The sequence below is a fragment of the Mus caroli genome, unplaced genomic scaffold (assembly GCF_978045245.1).
Source record: "Mus caroli unplaced genomic scaffold, Mus_caroli_1 scaffold_1, whole genome shotgun sequence".
Taxonomy (NCBI): domain Eukaryota; kingdom Metazoa; phylum Chordata; class Mammalia; order Rodentia; family Muridae; genus Mus; species Mus caroli.
Genome location: NW_028227256.1, coordinates 12179886 through 12205122, shown reverse-complemented (window position 1 = coordinate 12205122; position 25237 = coordinate 12179886). Strand labels below are relative to the sequence as shown.

General features: G+C 39.9%; 2 pseudogenes; both read right to left on the bottom strand.

Annotated features, from left to right (window-relative positions):
* Positions 1–310: 310 nt before the first annotated feature.
* LOC147006006 (uncharacterized) lies at positions 311–1238 on the bottom strand (annotated as a pseudogene).
* A 51-nt stretch (positions 1239–1289) lies between these two features.
* LOC147006005 (uncharacterized) lies at positions 1290–5455 on the bottom strand (annotated as a pseudogene).
* Between the last annotated feature and the right edge of the window lie 19782 nt (positions 5456–25237).

The following is a 25237-nucleotide window of genomic DNA, read 5'->3' as shown; positions in this document are numbered from 1 at the left end:
TTATAACAACAGTGGCAATTAGATGCTTGTAAACACTATACTTATTTATCTTTATTAGTTGGTTATTCTTTTTCTTTTCTAGTCATTATTTATTGTTATTTGTTATTTATTTATTTTTAAATATTTTTTATTACGTATTTTCCTCAATTACATTTCCAATGCTATCCCAAAAGTCCCCCATACCTTCCTTGTTATTTATTTATGTATTTATTTATTTACTTATTCACCTATTTATTTTATAGGAAAAAAAGTCAACATTTATTGCCAGGAAAGGATAGGCAGAAACAGAGTCTGGGTAGATGGCACTTCTCTAAGGATTCCTGTTCAGGAAGGCAAAGATGGCCTGAGGCTCCTTGGCCTCTGCTGGTAAAGTCAACCTGGAGTCAGAGGCTCCCTGGGCAGCAACACCTGACTGCTCCTGGGCTTCGGTTTCCCGGTCCTGGATGGTTCTCTTTGGGACTCATAAGGTGACTGCAGCCCATTCCTTCCTTTGTACTTTGATGTGGGTTACAGGCTCTACAGACAATGCCTGGCTGTTGTTTGTCTCCAATTTCTTTGCTTCTGAATGAAAGGTTTCACCCCCTCCCCAGGGCTTCTATGTGGACAGCAGTCCATTCCACTCCTCCTTCTAATTTGACCTGGGTCACAGGCTATCTGGTCAGCAAGACCTGACTGCTGCTTGTCTCCATTTCCCCTGTGCCCTTTGTGGATGGTTGTTCCTCTTGGGAATGGGGAGCTGGTCAAAGTCCATTCTCTCCACACTGTAGGGATGCTGGTCACAGGCTCTCTGGGCATTAAGACATGACTGCAGTTTGTCTTCAGTTTCTGAATGAATTGTTATGCATCCCGGGGGCTTCTATGTGGACAGCACTCCTTTCCACTCCTTGTTCTAATTTCCTCTGGGTCAGAGGCTCCTTGGGCAGTAACAGCTGACTGCTTCTGGCCTCAAGTTTCCCTGTACTTGACTGAATCGTTCTCTTTGGGACTCATAAGGCAGCCACAGTCCATTCCTTTCTTTGTACTTTGATGCGGGTCAAAGGCTTTATGGTCAACAGCTGGCTGCTGTTTGTCTCCAATTCCTCTCTATCTGAATGAATGGTTGTGCCCTTTTTGGCTTCTATGTGGACAGCAGCCCATTCTAATCTTCATTCTAATTTGATTTGGGTCACAAGCTCTCTGGTCAGCAAGTCCTGGTTCCTGCTTGTCTCCAGTTCCCCTGTAACAACATGTATGGTCATTCCTCTTGGGAGTGGAGAGCTGGTAAATGCCCATTCCTGTGTTCACTTTGTTCACATATTGGGCACAGACCCTCTGGAATCAATGCCTGACTGCAGCTTGTCTCCAGTTCCCCTGTATGTGAATGGATGGTTGTGCTAATTGGGGCTGGCATTCACACAGCTCATTCTGCTTGCAGGTCTGCTATGGTTTGGGCCATAGAGACCCCCTGAAGAGTGAGAAAAGCCACCAAACTGGAATGCCAGTTATTCCACTTTACATCCTTGTACCTTTAATGGGTCACCTACATTATTCACCAGGATATGGACCAGAACATTTATGAGGGATTGTTGTTCAACTGCTGTATTGTAGATGAGTTTTTCTCTACTACCTCCTATGTCTGCCCAGTAACTGTTGGGGGGCTTTCATTCTTCAAAGAATCCCCCTGTACCTTGTATTTTGTACTGAGGTTTCCATATTGTGCTGCATTCCTTATGATGTTCTTCAAGGAGCTTTTAGGAGAAGCCTAACTTTTTCCTGGTATATTAAAAGAGGACTGACTCTCATTCTTGTCTGTATCCTTAAGCTGAGTGGAACTCTGGATAGAGGGCCTTACTCTCCCAAGCCTTTTTCCCTGGATTATGCCTCTAGATATCATAATTCTTGGCCTCTCAAGGGGATGAACTACCTTGTCATTCTTTACTGTGATCTTTGAATCTCTACACTCTGATCACTTCTCGTAAAGACATCACCTAAGTCCTGTGAATTTTGGGGGTTTTGGCCTGTATTTTGGAAGCTGGATAGTAAGTGTTGAGAAGGCAAGCTGACTATGGCAGGGTGTACTGTACTAGGGCCACCTGGATGATGGCTCACAGGCCAGGCCTGTGGTTGCTTACTTGATCTCAAGTCAATCTTACTATATACTTTTCTTTTTAGAGCCAAGTCCCCTGAATGCTATCAGGCAGGTGCTTGGAGAAGGCCTAGGCTTCTGTTGGCCTGTACATACTCAATGTACTTGTGACTGATATTGATGGCTTGTCCATTGAGACTCTCACTGGATCCCACACTCACATTTCATGTATGAGGTGGCTCTTCTTTTACCTTCAGTGTGTTGGTTTATTTGAGCACTGAAGGTGGGACCCTATCTTCAGGGCCCACAGTTGTTGCATTCCAGTGGGGATGTCCTGAGGCCATATCCTCAGACCTCTTCCACAGTGCATGCTTGACCATTCCTGGGCTGGTATTTGGTTGTAGGATGCCTCTCCCAGTTCCTCAGATAGTCTTCCTCTGCTGGGGTTTTGCCTGGAGGCAGAAAGCACTGGGCTGAACACTCTGGTATCTGTGCTGTGGATCTGGATGGGTCCTTAAGGGCCTATAGCTGGCAACAGGTGTAGGGGCTCTTTGGGTCTCCTGAACCTCTGGAGTTGAGTGTTCAAACAGAGGACTTTGCAGTCTGGCAGATGATATGGTTTCTGTCCTTGTCTCTCCTGGATCTTGGTGATGCAATTTTTCCAGTATTGTGACAGCTTTGGAATAGTACTCAGCCTTGGAAACACAGGGTAGATGCCCTCTGTGGTTTACAGCAAGCTGCCTGATGCTTGATTCAAGCTTCATTTGGGTCTTTGGATTAAGGAAGAAAAGGTCCTTGGTGGTGTTCATAGAAGATAGCTTTTCTGTCTTCAGTGCAAGTTTCCTGGGTTCCAACCCCTTCCCACTAGTGCTGCTTGAAGTACAAGGCAGATCTTTGGCCCTAACACTGAGGCCTTTTTTGATGGTGTTAAGTATATCACACTTTGCTATGGACTTCTTTAAGGGTGCCACCCGTGGACACAGGATTCATCATCTGGCTCTACTTTTTTGGAGCTGAAGATAGAAGGCTGGTCAGAGTGGGAGAATTCAGGCATATTCATGCAATGGCCATCACTGTTTGCTTGAAAATGTCCATGAAGCTGCCTCAGTTCCATGGATGGGAGGAATCTGAAGGGGGTCCCTTGTTGCTCTCCCACATTAGTTGTCTTGTTTTCATTCTCTGGCTCCTCATAATTCTGTAGCATCTGACAATGCTCAGGAAGGACAGAGGCTGACCTAATAGCTCTAGTGGGCAGGATGCCTCTGGACAAGTTGTCAGTGAGCTGGCTAATGGCTGCTTGACATTTTTCAACATTACAGCCTGTAATACCTTCCCAATTCAGTCCTTGTTGCCTGGGCTTGTTTTCAGTTTGAAGGGATACCTATATCCCTATCCCAGTAGGTAGGGCATGCTATTTCACGGGCCCTACTCTGGAATGAAGAAGGTGTTTGGTTTAGTATAGAGATTGGGATGTTTTGCAGTTCTTGGATCTCTGTCACACCTCCCAATTTTGGTGTCACAAGTTGGTGGGGCAATGGCTAGTCCTGGAAAAACTGTGGAGGTCCTTTAGCTAGGGATAGAGCTTGGACAAGGCCACTTGCATCACAGACTTACATCCTCCCAAGAAGGATTTCTTGGAGACCCAGGCAGTAGCCACAACTGACTCAGAGAACAGAGAATGTGTCCCAGAAAGGTTGGTTAAATTTTTGCTGTATAAGATTCTCTAAGAACTTGAAGTAATCCAACAGCTGTGGAAGGGAAAGTTGATTCAGTTTCTCCTTAGAGTTCAAAAAGGGACAGGGAGTAGAGTCCAGTAAAGGGGGGCTTCCACAGCTTATGATACATTCTAGGTATGTGCATTCTCTGGCTGTTTCTACAACCTTTTACTATTGTTGTTTTCTTCCTCATGTTGCTCTACCCTCTCTTCACTACCTGCCAGTTAGAAACAACACAAATGAACCTGGATCCCTTCTCTGTAGTAGACAAGCTGCCTGCTCTCTGTGCTCAAGGACAACATGAAACCTGCATTTTCCAAGAAGTGCTTTCTCATCCATTCTTGACTCATTCATACTGTGCATAAACATATTTCCTTTTGGCCTTGTTGGGAAAACAGGAAAAAGGGCTGTCTATGCCACACTTACCATGGATGTCCTCAGTCAGTGTTCCTCAGACAGAATCCTACCCAAGGCTGAGCTCTGGAGCTGCCTCTGGCCTGTCAGATGATATCTGTTTCCTCGGACCAGAGAGGATTTAAGCTCTAATCTGAGGCCCTTGGTCTCATCACCTGCTTCACATCAGTTCAACACAAACAAAAGCAAGTGCCTAAGCAGAGGACAGATGACCCTTCTCAGAGCTTGTCCTGTGTTCCCACTAACTCAGAAATGCAGTCTCTGCATGGAGCCCTAGTGGTCATTAATGTCCTCTCTGCCATCTGTACAGATGGTCTGAGAGCTTTAGGCAGGAGCTCAAACCTCTCGCACCTCTGTCCTGCCTGCCAGCCCCTGCAGACTGAGGTGCAGCTCAAGCCTCTTGCACCTCTGCTTTTTTCTGGAGAGTTCCACTTACCTGTCTGTAGCTGGACTTTAGGTACTTTGTAGGTTATTCTTACTAACATCCATCTCCACCCCTTTTCTTTTACTCTTTTAATCCCCTAACAATAGATAGGAGAGAAAAAAGAATAGACAGGAAGGGGGAGATGCTATTGTTAGAATATTTCCAGCTGATTGGGAATGGGGGTAAGTTCCTTTGGGGAATGTTTGATCTTTACCATCAGGATATCCAATTTCTACTTCTTTGAACACTACTACTTATTGTTAAGTGGTCACCACAAACACCAGGAACTAATAGCAAACAACCAACAAAAATCAACAACCTGGCATGCCTCTCAAGGCCCTAGTATTTATATACCCTCTGGAAAGTCCTCAGAATTCCAAATGTCACACAAATGCAGAAACTATCTGCTGCTGGCAGAATTACGCCCATACTAAAGCACGAAGCAAATCACAGCCAGCTGCTGTGGACAGTCAGAAACAACCCCATATCCCATACCTGAGATTAAAACAAAACATATTCTTATATTTCTGTTTTTTTTTAAGCCCCAATTTTTTAGTATACCTTTCTTTGTCTTTCTAGGGAATGTGAAAATAACAGTCATGAACAAAAGACTGTCATACACAGCATTGTGTCAACCAAGGCTTTCCTTACCTTTAGGATGGTCTTTTCACTCCCAGGTGGTGGTGACCCTGGGTAATCTTTCAGGAATGGGGTTAGTAGGAAAAAGAGCCCCACTCCACACATAATGGTAAAGCTCGTGTCCATTAATATGGACACAGAGCTAGGGTTCCTGCACTAGTCAATAATGCTATTCATTGGAAAGAGAAAATTCTCCATCTTCTGAATCACAGTGCAGCTCTCAGGTCACTGAGTTCCAGAGTACACAGCATCCTGCTTGTCAAGAGGGCTCAGGCCACATCACATAGCTGAGGCCTCCTCATCACAAAGGGCTACATTCAGGAGGGAGGGTGCCATAGCCCCTCTCCAGCCTCCAGCCCAGCAGCCCCACCTGCCTCCTGGCTTTCTCTACTTCCTCCTTCCAAATCCTGCTGCTAAAGCAATCAGAGATAGATCGCTGTCCGTGTTTTATTTCTCCTCCCTGAGCTCGGAATTCCTCTGGCTCCTAGAAGATGTCTCCTTGAGTCCATCAGCTCCTTAGATTTTCCACAAAGTGGGCTTCTCTGTGCAACTTGAATTGTTTCTTAGGGACTGTACATCCATGTCTCTTCACTCTGAGATTATAGCTAATTTTTTCCAGTAAATTATTTTTTATTATTTTATTTATTTACATTTCAAATGTTCTCCTTCCTGGTTCCCCCCTCATTCCTCTTCCCCTTTGTCTCTAGGAGGGTGCTCCCACACCTATCCACACACTCCCACCTCACTCCTCTTGTGTCCCCCTTCTTTGGGGCATCAAACCTGCACAGGACCAAGCACCCCTTCTCCCACTGAGGCCAGACAAGGCAGTCTTCTGCAACATATGTAGTGGGAGCCACATACCTGCCCATGTATGCTTTTTGGATGGTGGATCGGCCCCTGAAAGCTCTGAGGGGTCTGGTTAGTTGATACTGTTGTTCCTCCTATGAGGTTGCAACACCTTTCAGTTCTTTCAGTCCTTCCCTAACTCCTCCATTAGGGTCTGTGAACTCAGTCCAGTGGTTGGCTGTGAATATCTGCATCTATATTAGGTGCTGGCAGAGCCTCTCAGAGGACAGTCATGCCAGGCTCCTATGTGCATGCACACCTTGGCATCAGCAATATTGTCAGGGTTTGGTGCCTGCACATGGGATGTATCCCAAAGTGGGGCAGTTTTTGGATGGTCTTCCCTTTAGTCTCTGCTCCATTTTTTTTTTTTTTTTTTTTTTTTTTAGTCCCTGCATTTCCTTTAGATAGGGACAATTCTGGGTTAAAATTTTTGACATGGTTGGATGGCTTCATACCTCAACTGGGGGCCATGTCTATCTATTAGAGGTGTTCTCTTCAGGTTCTATCTCTTCACTCTTGGGCATTTATGCTAATGTCATCCCCACTTGGTCCTGGGATGCTCTTGCATCCTGATTTTTAGGATTTTCTAGTGGTTCCTCCTTTTCCCCACTCCATATTGCTGCATATTTCTATTTATCTTCCTGACCATCTAGGCTTCTGTCATGACTCCCCCATACTTGATCCTGTCACCCGTTTTTCCCTCCTCTACTTGGTTATTCTTATTAATGACAATGAGTTGACAAGTTTTCTAGGCATTAAACCCTTCAAGTAACAATTATAATTGACCACCTATTTCCTGTTCAAATTCTCTCAACATAGCCATGAACATGCTTTCCTGTATATTCTAATAATTTGAATTTCTTTATCATTTGTTTATGTGGTATAATATCAGAAACTAATTGCATTTTTCCAAGTGGGAAGCCATAAGCCAAACATATATTGAATATCCTGTTTTTTCTTACTGACTGACAAGTTACTCTACCATATACAAAGTTTTCATATGCTAAGCGTGTATTCAATCTGTTTCTGAAGTATTCATTCAGTTCTAGAAGGTTTTGTTTTCTTACAGTTTTGACAACTAAGAAGACCAAGATTAAGGTCTAGACAATCCAGGCCCCAATGAAGGTTTCCCTGTAGGGAATCAGATGTTTGACATCTGACATCACTTTTCTTACTGAAAGCATATGAAGAGGGAGGGAAATTTTATAATAAGGTTACCATCATGAAGACCCTTATAAACTAATTTAACTCCCCAATTGTTGTGTCCGGCCAGCAGATCACGGCCTGGGTTCTAGCCTGGAAAGGCATTTTGGAAACCTGGAAGAGAATTGGGGCTAGGTGACGAGAGAAAGAAATGCAGCTAAGACAGGCAGATTCTGATCAAAGCTCAATTTTACTGTTCCGCATGCAGTTATGAAGCTGGGGAATGGGGCCCGATTCCCGCCAAATAATCTCGGGGTCCACTAGCAGGGTGACCACGTGTATGGCTCCAAACAGCAAAGCGGCAGGTTCCAGCAGTGGGCGTGGCAGAACGATTGAGCGGGAAGCTCCACCCCTGAGCAAGCAGGTTTCAGGCTGGGGGAGGGGAGACTACACCCAATGGCTCACATTTGTGGCTGCATGGAAGATTGCCTCTGATGAATTGATGGAAAAAGCAAACTGAGCTTGATTCATAGGTGGGTAGATTTGAAGTTCCAAAGTTCTTGTCTACAAATGCTTTTATACTGGAGATTAATATTCCAACATACAACTTTTACATTGCATACATTTATAATACGCAAACTTTACAACTCAGAACAGTGAGAGGCAGCTTCCATTCCACCATAACTGCTTCAGTCATGAGCCAGCTGGACAAGTGCTAGATTAGCCAAGGACAGAATCTGACTTTCATTTGCTGGGCTACTCAGTCCACCTATAAAATCATGTCTTTGCTATAATGAATATTAACGTGGGATACAAATATGCTTATTCTTTGTGCTCACTCTTCTAGTCTGTTAATGCACCACCACCACAAATCTTACGTGCTGAACATTCTAATATTATTTTTTCTAGACCTCTAAAAACAGCCAAGTCACTCACTATCCATAAATTCAAATAAACACTTACCTCAGGCTGTGTTTCTTTCAACACAATAGTAGTTCAATAAATGGTTATCAGGAGGATTTGCAAAACAACACTGTCTTCCAGGAGCTACACAAAGGACTGAATTTGTAGTACAGTCTACAATTTTGCTTTATATCAATCTACCAATCCATGAATCAGCTCAACTTTTTCTTTTTCCATCAACTAATCAGGGGCAATTCTTTTCTTTTTTAATCTTTTTTATTAGGTATTTTCTTTATTTACATTTGAAATGTTATCCCCTTTCCTGGTTTCCCCTCTGAAAACCCCCTATCCCATCTCCCCTCCCCCTGCTCACCAGCCCACCTACTCCCACTCTACCAATTCACCTACACTGAGCCATCAAGACTTCTCAGGACCAAGGACCTCTGTTCCCATTGATATACAACAAGGGCATACTCTGCTATATATGCAGCTGGAGCCATGGGTCCCTCCATGTGTACTCTTTGGTTGGTAGTTTAGTCCCTGGGAGTTCTGGGGGTACTGGTTGTTTCATATTGTTGTTCCTTCTATGGGGCTGAAAGCTTCTTCAGCTCTTTCAGTCCTTTCTCTGGCTCCTCCGCTGGGAACCTTGTGCTCAGTCCAAAGGTTGACTGAGAGCATCCACCTCTGCAATTGTCAGGCACTGGCAGAGCCTCTCAGGTTCCTGTCAGCAAGTACTTGTTTGCATCCACAATAGTGTTTGGGTTTGGTGACTGTATATGGGATGGATTCTCAGATGGAGTAGTCTCTGAATGGTCTTTCCTTCAGTTTCTGCTCCACACTTTGTCTCAGTATCTCCTCTAATAGGTATTTTGTTCCACCTTCAAAGAAGGACTGAAGTATCCATACTTTGGCCTTCCTTCTTCTTAAGACTCATTTGCTCTGTGAATTGTATCTTGGGTATTCTGAGGTTCTGAGCTAGTATCCACATATCAGTGAGTGTATACCATGTGTGTTCTTTTGTGATTGGGTTACCTCACTTAGGATGATATTTTCTAGTTCCATCTATTTGCCTAAAATTTTATGAATTTATTGTTTTTAGCAGATGAGTAGTATTGTTTAAATGTACCACATTTTCTGTATCCATTCCTCTGTTGAGGGACATCTGGGTTGTTTCCAGCTTCTGGCTATTATAAATATGGCTGCTATGAACATAGTGGAGCATGTGTCTTTATTACATCTTGGAGCATCTGCTGAGTATATGCCCAAGAGTGGTATAGCTGGGTCCTCAGGTAGTAGTACTATGTCCAGTTTTCTGAGGAATCACCATACTGATTTCCAGAGTTGTTATACCACCTTGCAATTCCACCAGCAGTGGAGGAGTGTTCCTCTTTCTCCATCTCCTCACCAGCATCTGCTGTCATCTGAGTTTTTGATCTTAGCCATTCTGACTGGTGTGAGATGGAATCTCAGGGTTGTTTTGACTTGCATTTCCCTAATGACTAAGAATGTTGAACATTTCTTTAGGTGCTTCTTGGCCATTTCTATTTCCTCAATTGAGAATTCTCTGTTTAGCTCTGTATCCTGTTTTTAATAGGTATTTTTGGTTTTCTGGAGTCTAACTTCATGAGTTCATTGTATATATTGGACATTAGCCTTCTATTGTATGTAGGGTTCTTAAAAATCTTTTCCAATTTGTTGATTGCTGATTTGTCCTATTGACAGTGTCCTTTGCCTTACAGAAGTTTGTAATTTTATGAGGTCCCATTTGTCAGTTCTTGATCTTAAAGCATAAGCTATTGGCTTTCAGTTTAGGAAGTTTTTCCTGTGCCCATGTGCTCGAAGCTCCTCCCCACTTTCCTTTCTATTAATTTCAGTGTATCTGGTTTTATGTTGACGTCCTTGATCCACTTAGACTTGAGCTTTGTACAAGGAGATAAGAATGGATCAAATTGCATTCTTCTGCACACTAACCACCAGTTGAGCCAGCACCATTTGTCAGTGGTCTGCCATTTGTCAATGCTATCTTTTTTTCACTGGATGGTTTTAGCTCCTTTGTTGAAGTTCAAGAGACTGTAGGTGTGTTGGTTCATTACTGGGTCTTCAATTCTATTCCATTGATCTGCCTGCCTGTCATTGTACCAATAGCATGCAGTTTTTATCACAATTGTTCTGTAGTATAGCTTGAAATCCAGGATGCTGATTCCCCCAGAAGTTCTTTTATTATTGAGAATAATTTTCTGGTTTCTGGGTTTTGTGTTATTCAGGATGAATTTGAAAATTGCTCTTTCTAACTCTATGAAGAACAGGTTTGGGATTTTGATGGGGATTGCATTAAATCTGTATATTGCTTTCAGAAAGATGGCCATTCTTACTATAATAATCCTGCCGATCCATGAGCATGGAAGATCTTACCATCTTCTGAAGTCTCCTTTGATTTCTTTCTTCAGAGACTTGAAGTTCTTGTCATACAGATCTTTTGTTTGGTTGGTTAGGTACTATCACATCAAGATACTATATATTGTTTGTGAATATTGTGACAGGTGTTGTTTCCCTAATTTCTTTCTCAGCCTGCTTATCCTTTGAGTAGAGGAAGGGTACTGATTTGTTTGAGTTAATTTTATATCCAGCCACTTTGCTGAAGTTGTTTATCAGCTGTAGGATGTTCTCTATGAAGTTTTTTTTGGGTCACTTAAGTATTCTATCATATCATCTGCAAATAATGATAGTTTGACTGCTTCCTTTTGAATTTTTATCCCTTTGACCTCCTTTTGTTGCCTAATTGCTTTAGCTAGAACTTTATGTACTATATAGAATAGACAGGGAGAGAGAGGGCAGCACTGTCTAGTCCCTGATTTTAGTGAGATTGCTTCAATTTCTCTCCATTTAGTTTGATATTGGCTACTGGTTTGCTGTATATTGCTTTACTGTGTTTAGGTATGGGCCTTGAATTTCTGATCTTTCCAAGACTTTTAATATGAAAGGATGCTGAATTTTGTGAAATGCTTTGTCAGCATCTAATGAAATGATCATGTGGTTTTTTTTCCCTTTGAGTTCATTTATATAGTGGATTACATTAATGGATTTCTGTATATTGAGCCTGGCTAAGGGTTTATGCATCCCTGGGGTGAAGCCTACTTGATTTTAGTGAATGGTCATTTTTGATGTGTTCTTGGATTCGGTTGGCAAGAATTTTATTGTTTATTTTTGGATCACTATTCATAAGGGAAATGGGTCTAAAGTTCTCTGTGCTGGTTCTTTGTGTGGTTTTGTATCAGCATAATTGTGGCTTCATAGAACGAATGGGGTAGTGTTCCTTCTGTTTCTATTTTGTGGAACAGTGTGGAGTATTGGTTTTAGGTCTTCTTTGAAGGTCTGATCTAATTCTACACTAAAACCATTTGGCCCTGGGCTTTTTTATTTTATTCATTCATTTTTTTGGTTGAGAGACTTTAATATCTGCTTCTTTTCCTTTGGGGGTTATGGGACTGTTTAGATCTGATTCCGACTTAACTTTGGTATTTGGTATCTGTCTAGAAAATTGTCCATTTCATCCAAATTTTCCAGTTGTGCTGTGTATAGGCTTTTGTACTTTAGAAGCTAAACAATTCCTTATCCTCATGTACCATTGTAGATTATACAACATTCATGTGCTCAGAAACAATGATAAATATAACAGTTTCCAAATATAGTTATCTCTATTGAAAAGTGAAATGACTTCTTATATTGGACCAAAGAGATCCACAATCCTAATTAGCCCATTGCTTCTTCTGGAAAAATTTCTGTCTTGTTTAAGATGCTGATTTTCTGAGGTTCCATTAGTGACTTACACCAACACTGCTTGTCCTACACTGGAAATAAAATAGACAGGTAGTAATATCACTGTGTTTCCAAAGCACAGTTATTCATTAATCTTTAATACTTACGTCTTACCCAAGAACAAATGTCACTAAGTGGCAACAAGATACTACTAGGATAATGTAACAGGACACTGAGAAGTATCTATGACAAGTGTGCCCTTTCCTGCTTTTGCTCTTTGGCTTGTGTTCTCTTGATCCGGGACTGTCTTTCACTTTCTTTGTCGTGGATATTTTTGTATATAAGGCTCAGATCAAATATCAGTTCTGGGTATATTTGCCTGTTCTCATTAATAAAGTGTATTCTCTCCCTCCATTTTGCTTACAGAAATATTTTAATACTGATACATTTGTAACTGTTTCTCTTTCTAGTTCTGTGTTTGATTTTTGTCTTCTACTGTGTGATACCTTAAACTCTATGAATACATCCTTCTCATGTTTATTTCCTGCTGCTCGGAATAGTACTTGACATAGTATCATATACTCAGTTATGTCTATACCATGTTACTCTTTTTTTGAAGGCTGCCTTCACTCCATCAGTGCCTTCATCAGTACCTATGAAATGGCTGTCTATGTGCTGTGTCTGTTGAACAGAAAAAAAAAAAAATCCAATGTTATGCTAGAATTGTATTTGATGAATATTTAGACTTCCTTAAAATTCTACAAATGACACTAAAAATAGAAGATTGCTACTTACTTCCATTTCTATGGATAGCCCACTGTGGGGTAAAAATGAGGTTCCATATCCTGCCTAGGGCTTGGGCCGCTGGGTGAGGCAGACATGGGAAGTCTGACTGGGCACACCCCCAGGACACCACTGGGCTGTGAGAAGCCACAGGACCCTTCTCCGAGGGTGGGGGAAGCACAGTCAGGTGTCCCCTAGGACCTGCCAGAGTTGGGCTCAGACTCTCAGGCACCACAGACACTGCTGGGTGCCATGGAAGAGCCAGTTCTGGATTCTCTGGGCTACATAGAGTCCAGGGACAACAGGTTTTCAGTCTTCGACACCTCAGATGCTGTTGGATGTCATGGAAGGGCTGAGAACAGAACATGGGCCAGTGGGGAAAAGGGCAGGGAGGGGGAGTTCTGGCTGGGTCTTGCAGGGAGGGGAATCTTTGTCTTGGGTCTACATGCAGACTCTCTTGTCTCTGAGGCAACCAGGTCTTGGGGGTCCACACCTACCAATTCAATACATAGCAAAAGACCAAACTTCAAAAATTCCCCTTTTTACTCCAATAGAAAGCTCTTTTTCCCTCAGATATAAATTGAATACAAGTATAACAATTGTGAAAATTAATTTAAAACATCCAGTCTACTATATTTGGCAATTTATATAAAGCATTTTATCATTTGTCCTATATTGGTGAGTTAGAATTTTGTGTTTAATTTTTTTTATCTTAACTTGTATTACCATTCTAAGAACATCTTCTTAAATTTTAAACAACTTATGTTTAATTGTCAGACTACAAGTAGCTAGTCTTCAACAGTGTCAGAGATCTAAGAAGGAATATTATTTGAGTATGAAAGAAATACATTTAAAACTTTGAATGTCACCAAAAATTAAATCTATGAAATTATCACAGCACAGAGGAACTTAAGAAGTCATGATGCCAAAAGGGAACCATGTCCCCAGTGGCATCCTAGAAAAGAAAATGCATTCTAGGCTTAGAAAACCAACAAAACTTAGTAAATTGTGGAGTTTAATTAATTTTTAAATCCTATAAATAGGGTCAATGAGATGGCTCACTGTTTATATGTGTTCAATGCAAATGCTGGTGACTTAAGTTCAGTTGCCAGGTCACATGATGGAAGGAGATAATTGACTCCTGAACATTATCTCCTAACCTCTAAGGTACTATGTCATTCATATACACAAACACAGATACACAAAAATAAGTAAAATGTAACAAAACACTAGAAAGATTATAAATAGAAAATGTGAAGTTCCCACCTAAAATATGTAAGAACCATGAGTAAACATTTAATTTCTCACTTATCTAGTCTATATAATAATATAGGTGTAGATATTATAGTTATATAATATATTTATTTCTTTGCCAATCTATTTAAGAGGATTTAAGTAAAATTATGGAAATTGTTACATGTATTTCTGGCCCATTGATTTATCTGTATTTCTAAATGCCACACTCTTTCTTACTTATTAGTTTTCCACTATCATTTCAATTGATATAGAAAGATCATTAGAGAAAACTCAGCAGCCATTCCTGGTGAAAAGTATTGTTAAATAAACTACATATAAAGATCATGTGCCTCAGATCAGTTAAGGACACATGTAACAAACACATGACTAATATTAAACCACACAAGAGAAACTTGAAGCAATCCCACTAAAATCAGGGACTAGACAAGGCTGCCCATTTTCTCCCTAATTATTCAATATAGTACTTGAAGTCCTAGCCAGAGCAATTTGACAACAAAGAAGATCAAGGGGATACAAATTGGAAAAGAAGAAGTCAAAATATCACTATTTGCAGATGATATGATAGTATATATAAGTGACCCTATAAATTCTGCCAGAGGACTCCTAAACCTGATAAACAGCTTCAGTGCAGCAGCTGCATATAAAATTAACTCAAACAAATCAATGACCTTTCTCTACACAAAGGATAAACGGGTTGAGAAAGAAATTAGGGAAACAACACTATCACAATAGTCACAAATAATATAAAATACCTTGGTGTGACTCTAACTAAGGAAGTGAAAGATCTGTATGATAAGAACTTCAAGTCTCTGAAGAAAGAAATTAAAGAAGATCTCAGAAGATGGAAATATCTCCCATGCTCATGGATTGGCAGGATCAATATAGTAAAAATGGCTATCCTGCCGAAAGCAATGTACAGATTCACTGCAAACCCCATCACAATTCCAACTCAATTCTTCACTGAGTTAGAAAGGGCAATTTGCAAATTCATCTGGAATAATAAAAAACCTAGGATAGCAAAAACTATTCTCAACAATAAAAGAACCTCTGGTGGAATCACCATGCCTGACATTAAGCTGTACTCCAGAGCAATTGTGATAAAAAAAACTTCATGGTACTGGTACGGCAACAGACAGGTAGATCAATGGAATAGAATTGAAGACCCAGAAATGAATCCACACACCTATGGTCACTTGATCTTTGACAAGGGAGCTAAAACCATCCAGTGAAAAAAAGACAGCATTTTCAACAAATGCTGCTGGCACAACTGGTGGCTATCATGTGAAGAATGAGAATTGATCCATTCTTATCTCCTGTACAAAGCTCAAGTCTAAGTGGATCAAAGACCTCGACATAAAACCAGAGACACTGAAATTAATAGAGGAGAAAGTGGGGAAAAGACTCGAAGATATGGGCACAGGGGGAAAATTCCTAAACAGAACAGCAATTCCTTGTGCTGTAAGATCAAGAATTGACAAATGGCACCTCATAAAATTGCAAAGCTTCTGTAAGGTCAAAGACACTGTCAATAAGACAAAAAGGCCACCAACAGACTGAGAAAGGATTTTTACCAATCCTAAATCTAATAGGGGACTAATATCCCATATATAGAAAGAGCTCAAGAAGCTGGACTCCAGAGATTCAAATAACCCCATTAAAAAATGGAGTACAGAGCTAAACAAAGAATTCTCAACTGAGGAACACTGAATGGCTGAGAAACACCTGAAAAATGTTCAACATTATTAATCATCAGGGAAATGCAAATTGAAACAACCTTGAGATTCTACCTCACACCAGTCAGAATGGCTAAGATCAAAAATTCAGGTGACAGCAGATGTTGGCAAGGATGTGGAGAAAGAGGAACACTCCTCCACTGCTGGTGGGATTGCAAGCTTGTACAATCACTCTGGCAGTCTGGCGGTTCCTCAGAAAATTGGACATAGTACTACCAGAAGATCCAGCAATACCTCTTCTGGGCATATACCCAGAATATGTTCCAGCTGGTAATAAGAACACATGCTCCACTATGTTCATAGCAGCCTTATTTATAATAGCCAGAAGCTGGAAAGAACCCAGATGTTCCTCATCAGAGCAATGGATACATAAAATGTGGTACATTTACACAATGGAGTACTACTCAACTATTTAAAAACAATGAATTTATGAAATTCTTCGGCAAATGGATGTACCTGGAGGATATCATCCTTAGTGTGGCAACCCAATCACAAAAGAAATCATTAGATATGCACTCAGTGATAAGTGGATATTAGCCCAGAAACTTAAAATAGCCAAAATACAATTTGCAAAACACACAAAAAAATCAAGAAGGAAAACCAATCTGTAGATACTTCATTCCTCCTTAGAATAGGGAACAAAATACCCATGAAAGGAGTTACAGAGACAAAGTTTGGAGCTAAGTCCAAAGGATGGAGTATCCAGAGACTACCCCACCCACGCAGCCATCCCATAATCAGCCACCAAACCCAGATACTATTGCATATGCCAGCAAGATTTTGCTGAAGGAACCCTTATATAGCTGTTTCATATGAGACTATGCCAGTGCCTGGCAAATACAGAAGTGGATGTTCACAGTCTTCTATAGGATGGAACACAGGGCCCCCAATGGAGAAGCTAGAGAAAACACCCACGGAGCTGAAGGGGTCTGCAACCATATAGGTGGAAAAACAATATGAAGTAACCAGTACCCCCAGAGCTCATGACTCTATCTGCATATGCAGCAGAAGATGGCCTAGTAGGCCATCAATGGGAAGAGAGGCCTCTTGGTCTTGCAAATTTTATATGCCCCAGTACAGGGGAATGCCAGGGCCAAGAAGTGGGAGTGGGTGGGTAGGGAAGCAGGGTGGGGGAAGGGTATAGGAAACTTTTGGGATAGCATTTGAAATGTAAATAAAGTAAATATCAAAAAAGAATAAAGTTTGTTAGATCAAAAGTAAAAAAAAATGATGTGTCTTTTTTTTAAAAAAAAAACCTACTGTTTTATACAATGTGTAACATAGTTTAATGTCAATACTAATATCACCTAGACAAAGAAACTAGTGGCACATGTACTTAAATAAATAATTTCTTCTTGACATATTCTGTCTGGTGCAATGTAAATGAAAACTGCACAGTTGCTATACTATATGAGAAGGGGTCATATCTCTTCATGTTTGGTATATGTACATTTTTATCCTAGATTGTTTCAATCTAAGGTTGATTAAATGCACAGACACAGAGCCAGCACATTTTTTTTTCAATCCCTACAAAGGATATAGAGAGTATTGTGCTCAGGGAGAGTTACATAGCAAAGGGAATTGGATAGTTAAAACATGGGATTGAAAGGAGGAAGGAATGAAACAAAGGAAGACTCAATTTTCATGGAGCCAGGAGTTTAAGTCAATTCCAGCTTTTCCAGCAGCACCTCTACCATATGCTTAAGTAATCTATGTAAAAGCTAAAATGTGGTGACCTAAATGGAAAACCCATTGAATTCAGTTAGTATATATTTCTCAGTTAGGGTTTCTCCTGTAATGGGACACAATGACCAAAAAGCAAGTTGGAGAGAAAAGTGCTTATTTGGTTTACACTTCCTTATGCTGTTTATCATCAAAGGAATTCACAATAGGGATTCAAACAGGGTGGGAACCTGGAGGCAGGAGCTGATTCAGAGGCCATGGAGGGGTGCTGCTAACTGGCTTGCTTTTCATAGCTTGTTCAACCTGCTTTCTTATAGTATCCAGGATCACCAAAACATAGATATAAGGACTCAAATTAGGCTGAGCCCTCCTCTATCATTCACTAATTACACTAATTATGGAGGTACTTTCTCAGTTGAGGTTTCCTCCTTTCAGATAAAATCTAGTTTGTGTCACGTTGACATAAGCCTAGCCAGTATGGTATAAAATCTGTTTTAGAATACACTTTCCCACATAAAATGTACATTCACATCCAAGTCTTTAACGTTTGTTTTTAAAGCAACTTCTCTATAAAGGCTATCACTTGCCTCCTGGATGACCTCAAACAAGATTAGCCTCTCTTCAACATGATAGTCTTAAATATTTAGAAGCAGATCCTTATATTTCTAATATACTACTAGTTAGTCTTTAGTGATATTATCAAGGATTTTTAAAAAATGAAACCAGGGCAATAGTTTGCAAATACTAAAAAAGTATACTGTAAAATTTTCTTTGTGTAAGACAATTTCTGTCCTCCAATTCTTCAACATGGCCTCAGGGAAAGGGAAGGCCGAATGCTGCCTCAGAAAGGAAGAAAGGAACTCTTCAGGAGATACAAATAGACACTGAAAAGGGGATATAGTGTGCCCATTGCTTAGAGTGAAGAGTTGTCATTTTCCATTTCAAAAGTGGCTGTGCTGTGTTGGGATGTTGTCCAGTGTATACCCAATAGGTATAAGACCCCAAATTCAATGCTTGGCACTGGGAGGAAAAGTATACCCTATATGTCAAAGGAAATATCTGCCTCCAAGATGCCAAGAGTTATGAGAAATGCAAAGTGCTTAGGACAGTCTGGAATCCAATAGTCATTCCATAGAAAAGGCGGGGTCCCTACAGAAAGGGCTCAGATTTTTGTTTGCTCTTCTTCACTGTTCTCTTCCCATTTACCTGTTTGTAGAGCTGAAACTTATTGCTAAATACACTGTCTTGTCTTTAAGAAAAAAAAATGAATCAAAATAACTAAACACATCTCAGTCAAACAATTTATTTTATTTAATGTATTTGTATGTGTGTGTGTGCGCGCGCGCGCATGCACACGATGTCTGATTCCCTATTCCTGGGATAACAGGCAGATGTGAGACACTGTGGATGTTGGGAACTGAATCTGACCCCTCTACAAGAGAAACGAGTGCTCTTAACCCCATTGCTCTAGGCCCAGTAATGTTTAATGTACCAATGGATGTACATTATGAATACACAATTTGCAGATGGAAGGAAGGAGACAGATTCACAAGGTGAACATAGTAAAATACCTGTGCAAAGGAACCACAAAACTGCTGCATAAGTCTCCAGAAACACTGATTACAAAACAAGGGCAGACATGTTTCATTGGGGGGGGGTGGGGTGGTAAGGTGGGGGAAGATTTGAAAAGAAGGTGAAACTAAAGTGCTTCAGAGTCTTGACATGTACAGCAGTCACCAGGGCAAGCTGTGATTTAAATTCAAGTGTTCTTTTGTTGAACCTGCCATTGACATGAATTCAGACTTATGGGTACACACCTAGAGTTATTTAGAGTAAATCAATCAATTGGATTTTTAAAGCTAAATGTGCATGTTAAAATGGAAGAACAGTCTTCAGGTGAGTAAGGGCATTATGATATTATACTTTTCAAGGACACCCTCTACCCTGGGCTCCATATTCTGGACCAAAACTTCAGCAGAAGACTTCTGCTTTCCTGGAAGTCATGTCACTACTAGGGTCCCTAGATATAACACCCCCCACAACCTGCTACCAACAGTCCCCAATAGCATGCCTCCCCTGGACACTATATTCTAGCCCAGAGATACAGCAGATTTCTGCTTTACCAGAGGCATAGCCTCTGGTACTAAGGTCCCCAGGTAAGAGTAGTCCACTGCACACCCAACAGCTCCCAACAAGACCTACTCCTCTGGGCTCCATATTCTTTCCCATAACCTTGGCAAAAAACTTCTGAGACCACACAGGTACATTAGAATCCCACAAGCAACACTGGCATCCAAAACTGCAGGGGTCACACAGGTTGCAAAAATTCCAGCAGAGACACCTTATTGGATCTAAAGACGTGGTCATAAGCACCCCAGGCCACTCAGGCCAGAAGACTATAGATGGAACAAAAATTAAAGGGATAAACATCCAAAAATCCATCTAACAAAGATAACCTAAGAAATTAACACATAAACCTCAAACCCCAATGACTAGAGGCCAGCGTAAGTGCACACTCAATAATAGCCAGAGCAATGTGGCACCACCAGAGCCCAGCTCTGGATTCAGCAAGCCCTGGACATTCCAACATATCTGAAGCACAAGAAGATAATCTTAAAACAAAATTTTGAAGATGATGAGGAAATTAAAGGAGAAATTAATAAATCCCTTAAAGAAATCCAGAAAATACAAGCAGATGAAGAAAATAACACTGTTCAAAACCTAAAAATGGAAATAGAAGCAATAAAGAAAACAAAAGCTGAGAGCGTCCTGGAAAGGGAAACTCTTGGTAAGCATACATGAACAACAGATGCAGGCATCACCAACAGAATATAAGAGATGCAAGAGAGAATCTCAGGCTTAGATGGTACCATAGAAGAAATTGATTCATTGGACTAAGAGAATATTAAATATAAAACGTTCCTAACACAAAACATCCAGAAACTCTGGGACACTATGAAAAGACTAAATCTAAGAATAATAGGCATTGACAAAGGAGAATATTCCTAGCTCAAAGGCCCAGAAAACAGTTTCAACAAAATCAGGTCAAGTAACATATAAAGACAGACCTATCAGAATTATCTGATTTCTCAACAGAGACTTTAAAAGCCAGAAGGGGCCTAGACAGATGCAATGCAGACTGTAGAGACCGCAGATGCTAGAACAGAGTACTCTAGACAGCAAAACTTTCAATCACCATAGGTGGAGAAAACAATATCTATCCGCAAAATCCATGCTGCAGAAGATAATAGACAGAAACTCCAACTGGAGGAGGTTAACTACACTCAAGAAGACACAGGAAATAAATAATTTAACACCATCAAAACCAAAAGAAGGGAATTGTGTGTGTGTGTGTGTGTGTGTGTGTGTGTTTGTATGCAAAAACACACACATCATCATCACCATCACCATCAAAATAAGAGGAATTATCAATTATTGGTCATTGACATCTCTCAACATCAATGGACTCAGTTTCTAATAAAAAGACACAGACTAATAGAGTGGATCAAAAAACAGGATTCATTGTTCTGATGTATATAAGAATCACACTTCAACCATACATATAGAAATTACCTCAGGGTAAAGTGTTGAAAAAAGATTTTCCAAGTAAGTAGACCCAAGAAGCGATCTGATTTAGCCATTCTAATTACTAACAAAATAGACTTCCAACCAAAATTAATAAATAAGAAAAGAGATTTCATCAAAAGAAAAACCTATCAAGATGATGTCTCAACTCGGGACCTCTTTACCCCATATCCAAGGGCATCCACATTTGTAAAAGAAACTGTTATAAAACTTAAATAACACATCAAAGACATAACAAGAGACTTTGACATACCATTCTCAACAATAGATAGGCAATCCAAATAGAAAATGAGCAGATATAATGGAAATAACAGGTGTTATATCACAAATGGACCTAACATATCTACAGAAATTTTACCCAAATAAAAAGAATATACCTTCTCAGCACATCATAGAACCTTTTCCAAAATGGACCATATAGTCTGTCACAAAGCAACTCTCAAAAGACACAAGGAAATTGAAATAACAGCTTCCATCTTACAGACCACTAAGAATTAAAGCTGAACTTCAACAGAAACAACAGAAAGCCTACAAAATCATGGAAACAGACCAACTCTTTACTGAATGACCATTGAAATAAAGAAATAAAGTAAAGACGTTCTTGGATTTGATGAAAATGAAGGCAAAACAAACCTAAACTTACAGTATATAATGAAAGTGATTCTAAGAGCAGAGTTCCTAGCACAGGTGCCTACATAAAAATTTGAGAGATCTTAATATTAGCAACTTCAGCACACCTAAAAGCTCTCAAACAAAAAGAAGGTACACTCAAGAGAGTAGACAGTAGGAAATAATCAAACTCAAGGCAGAAATCAATAAGATAGAAACAAATACAAAAAGTCAATGAAACAAAGAGTTGATTTCCTTGAGAAAATAAACAAGTTAGAAAAACCCTTATCCAAACTAAGTAAAAGCAGATAGAGAATATCTAAATTAACAAAATCAGAAATGAATTGGGAGTTTTATTAACAGATGCTGAGGAAATCCAAAGAATCATTGGGTCATAGTTCAAAATCCTGTATCACAAAACTGGAACATCTAAAAAAAAAAAAATAGACAATTTCTCAATAGATACAACTTGCCAACGTAAAATCAAGATCAGATAAACAATTTAAATAGGCCTATAATCTTTAGGGAAACAGAATCAATCATTAAAAGTCTCTCAAACAAAGGAAAACCCAAGACCAGATGGTTTCAGCACAGAATTCTACCAGACTTTCAAAGGAGAGGTATCACTGAAACTCCTCTAATTATTGAACAAAATAGAAACAGAAGGAACATTGCCAAATTCATTTTATGAGGCCACAGTCCACCTGATACCCAAAGCACACAAAAGCTCAACAAAGAAAGAGAATTTCAGACCAATTTTCCTGACCATTGATGTAAAAATATCAAATAAAATACTTGCAAACTGAATTAATGAACATGTTCAAAACATCATTCCCTATGATCAAGTAGGCTTCATTTCAGAGATGAAGAGATGATTCAACACATGAAAATCTGTCAATGTAATACCATATAAACAAACTGAAGGAAGGAAACCACATGATCATTTCATTAGTTGCTGAAAAAGCCTTTGACAAAATATAGCACCCCTTCATGATAAAATTCTTGAAGTGATCAAAAATACAAGGAACATACCTAAACATTATACATGTACTGGCTGGTTTTGTATGTCAACTTGACACAGGCTGGAATTATCACAGAGAAAGGAGCTTCAGGTGAGGAAATGCCTCCATGAGATCCAGCTGTAAGGCATTTTCTCAATTCGTGATCAAGGGGAGAGGGCCCATTTTGGGTGGTACCATCCCTGGGTTGATAGTCTTGGGTTCTATAAGAGAGCAGGCTGAACAAGCCAGGGGAAGCAAGCCAGTAAGAAACATCCCTCCATGGCCTCTGCATGAGCTCCTGCTTCCTGACCTGCTTGAGTTCCAGTCCTGACTTCCTTTGGTGATGAACAGCAACATGGAAGTGTAAGCTGAATAAACCCTTTCCTCTCCAACTTGCTTCTTGGTCATGATGCTTTGTCCAGGAATAGAAACCCTGACTAAGACAATAAAATATAGTAAGCCAATAGCCAACATCAAATTGAATGTAGAGACTCTCAGAGCAAGTCCACTAAAATGAGGGAGAAGACAAGGCTGTCAACTCTCTCTCTACCTATTCAATATAGTACTAGAAGTTTTAACTTGAGCAATGATTCAACTAAAGAGATCAGGGGGACACAAATTAGAAAGAAAAAAGTCAAAGTATAATTATTTTCAGATGATATGGTAGAATGCACAAGAGATCCCCCTCCCAAAAAAATCTAACAGGGAACTTCTATAGCTAATAAATACTTCCTTCAGTAACTAGGCTGGATACAAAATTAACTCAAAAAAATCAATAGTCCTCCTACATATAAACGTTAAAAAGGCTGAGAAAGAATTCGGGGAATCAATACCCTTCAGAATAGCCAGAAATAATGTAAAATATCTTAATGTAACTCTAATTAGACAAGTGAATGACCAGTATGATAAGAACTTCAAGGATCTGAAGAAAAAAATGAGAGAAGAGACCAAAAAATTGAAAGATCTGATCTCCCACGCTCATGGATAGGTAAGATTAACATAGTAAAAATAAACAAACAAAACAAACGAAAATAAAACAAAAAACAACAACAAAAGACATTTTACCCAAAGCAATCTACAGATTCACTGCAATTCCCACCAAAAATTCCAACACAATTCTTTACAGATCTTGAAAGAAAAATATTCAAATTCAAATGGAAAAACAAAAAACCCAGGATACCTAAGACAATCATGTACAATAGAATTTCTGAAGGTGGCACCATTCCTGATCTCAAGCTATACTACAGAGCAATAATAATATATACTGCATACTATTGCCATAAACAAACAAGTTGATAAATGGAATGAAATCAAAGAAACAGGTGTATATCCACCCACCTATGGACATTTGATTTTGACAAAGAAGTCAAAATTATACAATGGAAAAAAGAAAGCACCTTTAACAAATGGTGCTGATTTAACTCTATGTCTGCAAGTAGAATAATGCAAATAGATCCATATTTATCACCCTGAAAAAAAAAAAAAACTCGAGTCCAACATAAAACCAGCAACACTAAACCTGACAGAAGAGAAAGTGGGGAATATCCTTGAACATATTGGCACAGGAGACAGCTCCTGAACAGAACTAAGATCTGTTCTGCACAATTACTAAGATCAGCAACTAATAAATGAGACCGAATGAAACTCAGAAGGTTTTGTGAAGTAAAGAACAGGTCCAAAGGACAAAATGGCAGCCTAGAGAATTGGAAAAGTCCTTTACCAACCACACATCTGACAGAGGGATGATATCCAAAATATACAAAGAACTCACGAAGCCAGAAATCAACAAATCAAATGACCCAATTAAAAATGGTATACATTAAAAAATTTTTAAAATGGTATACATATCTTAACAGAATTCTTAATAGAAGATTCTCTAATGACCAAGAAGCACTTAAATGTTGTACGTTCTTAGCCAACAGGGAAATGCAAATCAAAATAACTCTGAGATTCCATCTTACACCTGTCAAAATGGCTAAGATAAAAAAAAAAAAAAAAAAAACTCAAGTGACACCACATACTGGCAAGGATGAGGAGCAATGGGAACACTCCTCCATTTCTGGTGGGAGTGCACACTTGTGTAGGCACTTTGGAAATCAATATGATGTGACAGTTTTTCAGAAAATTGGGACTCGATCTACCTCAAGACCCAGAAATATCATTTCTGGGCATATAACCAAAAGATGTTCCACAGTACTAGAAGTACCACAAGGATACCTGCTCAACCATATTCACAGCAGCTTTATTCATAAGAGCCAGAAACTGGAAACAACTTAAAAAATGGATAAAGAAAATGCGGTAGATTTACACAGTAAAGTATACTCAGCTGTTTAAAAATAATGAATGACATTTTGAAATTTGCAGAGACATGGATGGAGCTAAAAAATCATCCTGAGGGAGGTACTCAGGTCCAGAAAGCCAAACATAGTATGTACTCACTTATAAGTGGATATCAGCCATAAACTAAAGGATTACCATTCTACAATCCACAGAACCAGAGAAGCTAAGTAACAACAAGGGCTCAAGGGGGATGAATGAATCTCACTGAGAAGGGAACACAGCAGGTAGACAGGAGGAGCATCTGGATGGGGATATGAGGATGGGAAAAGGAGGGGTCAGCTGGGGAATGGAGGGAGAGAGTACTGGGAGAGACAACTGGAATCAGAACAGGAGGAAGGTGG